General features: G+C 43.4%; 1 pseudogene; it reads right to left on the bottom strand.

Annotated features, from left to right (window-relative positions):
• Window positions 1-2,400: 2,400 nt before the first annotated feature.
• Window positions 2,401-3,852, bottom strand: LOC120295667 (annotated as a pseudogene).
• Window positions 3,853-5,488: the final 1,636 nt, after the last annotated feature.

The following is a 5,488-nucleotide window of genomic DNA, read 5'->3' as shown; positions in this document are numbered from 1 at the left end:
AATTTAATCTCAAACAAAGTACCAAATTTACTGGTGAAATCTTAATGTAACTAACGGCATTTTCGTTCAAAATCCTTTTTTTTTATTTCTTTTTTCTTTCTCAAGGATAATTGTATTACATGGGTATCAATATGGGGTTTATGGCGATGTCCAAAATTTAATTTGAAGTAAAATTGTCATAACTGTATTACGTGTGCATTCGTATGTTTGGACCAATTTGTGAATTTCCGAGAGAGACCACATCTTTAATAAAGGGTGGATTTAGCTCATTCTCTTTTGAAGATGGAGGTTTCTAAGGAACAACCGGTAAAATCAAGATGCTCCATGCTCATGAAATACTCGGGGAATTGTCCTCCGGCAAAGAGAATGCACAGAAATATCCCTTGATCTTCCTCTTGTGTGAGGTGATCCTAGTACATGAGGAGAGATGAACATACATTCAAACATTGGCTGAATATGATAATTCCAAACATCACCATCATAACAAGTAGACACTGCAAGTTATATAGACATAGCAAGATTTAAAGATAAAAATAAAATGAAGAATCTATTAATCCATGAATCATAATTGCTAGGTTCAACCTTAAAATGCATGTTGAAAATTCGCATAAATTACGTAACAAAAACAACATATGGTGATGAAAATGGAGTCTTGTTTTTGGGTAATATTAGCAAAAGGAAAAAGAAAGAAGAAAAAGACAAAAACTAAAAACACCCCTTTTATATATTTTGAGTAAATTTGGCCCTGCATATATTGTTTCCCTCATTTGCGGCTTTGCGTCTACCCAACAGACCGTGGCTGCAAGGAGCGGTGGCAAGGAAAGGTGGTTGCTTTCCTTGATGAGCCGCCGTAGCCACCTCCGCCAGTGGCCTCGCTGGATGGGAATATAATGGGGAATGTTGGGTTGGAAGACAATGGAGGGGGGAGGGTCGAAGCGGAGATGGACGGGAAGGATTGCCGGGTGCTCACTGAGAAGGTTATCGAGCTCGAAAGCTGAGGTGAATTCGATAGATATTGTTGCTTATGACTTATTGTCTTTTAACCATTTTCGAAGGCTTGGGTAGTTAGTTTACCTCAGCTGAATGGGTTCTTGGATATCAGTTGCGCTAGAATGGTTAGCTTTTTGTTGCATTTGACCGAATGCAGCACCTTGTGTCCATAGTTGAGAGAGGGAGGGAGGGAGGGAGTGTTTGTTTAAGGAATAGGATAAATATTTTTCGAGATAAAACGGACATACTGTGTTTTGACGCCATGCTTGTTCCTTAGAGTGTATGAGCTGTTATGGGTTGGTAGTTGCTTCTTGCAGTAGCATTATAATGTTCCATGCACCTGTTTGCTGGATGGAAATTTTGTCATGTGTAATTTACCAACCCAAGTAAACAGAGCACGAGTACCTGAAGCTGCTCCAGAGTTTTGGATAATGATTAAAAGATCCATAATATAAAGCAAGCATCCAGCAATGTAACGGGTAAGACCAGAAACAATGCTGTCTTTCCAGAGAAGTCATTGATATTCCCAAGATGTTCAACGAGTTCATACGACTCGGATGCAACTACATATGCTCCACCAAAAGAAGCACTCTTGAGGTTATGCCCCCAAGGATAGGTCTCACCACTCCATAACCATTGACACTACCAATAAGAGAAGTCTCGAGAGTGTTTTCTTTACTGCAGTAAAGTGAGCCCACATCGTTATGCCCATCGGTCTTCTTCCAGTGGAGTTTTAGTTGGAATATTCGAAGTACCAGAGAGACGATTCACACATTCCAAGAGCAATAACTGCAGTTATGTGGTAATGCAACTGTATGACATCCTTCCAGTGTTGAACGAACTTCAAAAACCATATAAGTCCAAGTCCTAGGTAAGCCAATGACATTAAAACCAAACACTACCATCAAAGGACCCATTTTTCGTCTCTTTCTTTGTCAACTTCAATTTGTTAAAGATGGCTAATCAATGCTTGAAAACCATCTTGGACTTTTCTTCTCTTTCTTTTTGACCAACGTGTGCCCTCGCTTCTTGAAGACTCCACCATCTACTTGCAGGCTCATCTTTCTCTAGAGCTCTGTATTCTTCTTGCAGCTTCTTCACGCTTGCGGCATATTAGGTGTTGACTCCAACACACTCCCCCCCCACAACAACAGAAAGAGTGCCCACAAGAATTCGATAGACACCAAACGAAACAAATAGAATAACGCAGGAAATGAATGCAACGCACCGGAATGTTTTTCCCTCAACTCAGACATTCTCTTTTATTACTCGATTGCTTGGGTAGGAGGAATGGGATTATCTTCTTCTTTTCCCATCTTTTCAGGAAATACACCTTAAAAACAATGCATTATAGATATCACATCGCCATCGCCATCCCCATTCGTAGCACATAACATACACATTCGTATATCAATTTGACAAACGCCAAGCAGATGTAACGGTGAGAGTTCGGCCGCGCCAGCCGAAGCGAACCACCCCATTCTCTCCTTTCATCGTAAATCCCGGGTTATAGGGCCAACGGAGCCACACCTTCAATGATTCGGCCACGTGTCCACCCAGTGGCTTCAACTGGAACCCAGCCATCCCCATGCGGGCCCTCCACTTCCTGAAAACCTCGCATCTTTCAACCCTGTCCCTACCTTCGCAAGCAATCGAGTTCCCCAATTTCCGACTCAGCCCCTCCTCCACCCTCGCTTGCTTCAAGTCGTCCCTCGGCACTGTAGATTCGATCGACTCGAGCAGCGCCCCGTAGTACGCCAGCGCCTCCCCCACGCGCGTTGTGAATGGTGCTGCGTTCCCGTTCATCTCCTGCTCCACCAGCGTCACCACCCGCGGTGCCAGAGCCTTCACGCGCCGAAGGAGCTTGTCAGGCGTGTTATCCACGGACACGCCCGTGTCCGGCATTCTGTACAGCTTGAACGCCAAGTTCACCGCCAGCACCTCGTCGGGCTCGCAGCCCAGTGAGTCGCGGCTCAACTCGCTCAGCTTCTGGCTCACGATGTTGAATACTAACCTAACTCCCTTTTTCGTCGCGAGTTCGCTCAGTCGGTCCCCAATCATCCTGAGCCTCTCCTCACCGTTGATGCTATCTGCGAGCGTCGTGATCTTGAGGGTGGATTGATTGCCCGCCTGACGCATGGACAACGGGTAAAGGAGATCGATGTACTGTCCGTCCCCACCAATATCAAAATCAATAACATGGAGCTTGTTAGTGGAGGGTTGCTCCGATGCAGCTGCCACAATCGCGAAATTGGCAGCGATGAAACTGAGCTTGAAACAAAGAGACAGTTCGTAAAGTGACTGAGCCGACAACACATGGTCCATGGTGAACAACTCAGCCACGGGAGGGGGTTATCGATGGGGCTCATGCGCGATTTAAGCGCAGACAACATGTATCCCATCAATTTCTGCTTTGAATTACTCATGGGGTTCGGCACCGCAGACAAGCGCCTCAGGATCTCCGAAGCCACGTCTACTCTGCCCTCGTATATCGCCGTCGCAGCCTCCACTAGGGACTGCTCCCACAAGATGGATGCCGGAGACATCTGGATGTGGTTCTTGATGCTCTCGCTTTTCTCAGAGACCTCGGACATGACACAGGCGTTGCTCGGGACCTGCAAGACCTCATAGGACTCAGCCCCGCTCGATAAGGATTGGGTGTTGCTGAACGACCCGAGGACGCTGACGTTCAGATCTTCGGCAAACAAGGGCTGCCGTGGGTTATCGCCAGTTTGAGAGTGAGCGTCGAAGAAATCTCTGAGCTTCTTGGGATTTTGGCCACAGAGTTCCTGGATCGCGCGCTTGCGGCTGGAGGAGAGGTTCTTAGGCCAAGCGGAACGCTCCATTGATGAGAGAGGTCTTGTGCTGTGAATGAAAGTGAAGAGAGAGAGGGACCGACATAAATTGAAGAGGCTGAGTGTGTGTGTGTGTATGTGTGTGAGAGAGAGAGATAGAGAGAGAGAGGCTCATTATCCATAGTCATTGGTAGGAGGCAAGGAAGATGAGTGGCAGAGGGTGCGAAAATTCCACGTCTTGCGGACCCAGCCATGCCCACGCGCGGCGCGTACCAGTTATAGTCGATACCATGATACGTAGCAAATTCTTTTCTAGAAAAAATGAATATCTTGTGTTATTAGTATTATTATTGTTGTAATTGTCATCATATATCGATGGGAGTGATAATTTAATTCTCTCAAATGTCATATTATGCATGTGACTCAAAATTATAGTCGCAAAGCCTGAGGAAATTATTATTTCATATTTGTTATTATGTTATATTAATATTATTAGAAATAGCTGAAATATAACTAAGCAATTTCTCATAATCTTTGTGATTCCTCATATCTTTTAAAATTGTACATTATCTCCATCTGGTTTGATTGTGCCTATTTTTTTTTATCTTGATTAATTGTAATTGATGTTACAATATAATATTATTTTAAATAGTCATCTTGTGAGGATTATAAAGAGGCTAATGAAACGACCCCAAGTACATATTCTCATTTGAGGGTAATAATCTCACCCATACCAGCCCCTTTCATTGGAACACTAGCTAAGCAGCTCGACTGAGCTACTTCTCCAACAAACTCCCTCCAGTCAAAACCATCTCAGCCTTTCTTATCATCAACTCGCGCCAAACCAAATGATTCCCTAGAAGATCGTTCACTAGAGATGCTTGGGTTTGTTAAGGAACCTCTGCAGCCATCGTGTAACGAGAAAAAAGAAATGGGCTAGCAGAGAGTCAACTCGGAAATATTGTCGAAAAGTTGACAGGGACAGCGTGTGGTGGAGGGGAAACTAAGGCGATGAAACAATGCCAAGTAGACTTGTTAACTAAAACTAAAAGCAGATGGAAATAACTAACAATAATAGGGAAGGATTACGGATGATCGAGAAGAATGGGGGGACGACGATCACGGAGGTAGCTGAAAGAAAACATCATTGTGATGCTGGGAAAGCTCCCAACCAAGAGGGAAGCTCTCACAGAGGAAAAAGAACCATATCTATGCTTACCTTCCTGAGCAAAAAAAAAAACTTGATATCTCATTCTTTTTAGAATATAAACACTAGCTAGAAATCTGATATATAAAGTGTTACGAAATCGTACGTCGATTCCAGAAAAATAACGCTTGCAAATAATTCACTTGACGTAAATATAGTAATAAAAAGAATAGAATCAGATAAACACGTCAGAAAATTTGTTATTGTAGTTCACCCAAACCTAGGCTACGTCTCCGCGCAAAGGCACTCTGCGAATCTACTAGACTTCGAAAAAGTTGGAATACAACGACGATCTTCTCTCAAGATCAGGGCACAAAGAGATTGAGAACTCTTATCAAGAAAAAACTCATTTTTTTCTTTTCTCTTTTTCTTGCTTCTCTATTTCTTTTTTCAGTGTCTTGACGGCTAGGGTTTTGCCATCACTAATATAAAGATACCACTTTTAACCAAAAAGGAAATCTAATAGAAAAGATAAAAAAAGCCCCTAAAAACAAAT

The sequence above is a fragment of the Eucalyptus grandis genome, chromosome 1, assembly GCF_016545825.1.
Source record: "Eucalyptus grandis isolate ANBG69807.140 chromosome 1, ASM1654582v1, whole genome shotgun sequence".
NCBI lineage: Eukaryota > Viridiplantae > Streptophyta > Magnoliopsida > Myrtales > Myrtaceae > Eucalyptus > Eucalyptus grandis.
The sequence above is the reverse complement of the archived record's forward strand: the minus strand, read 5'-3'. Positions and strand labels throughout refer to the sequence as shown.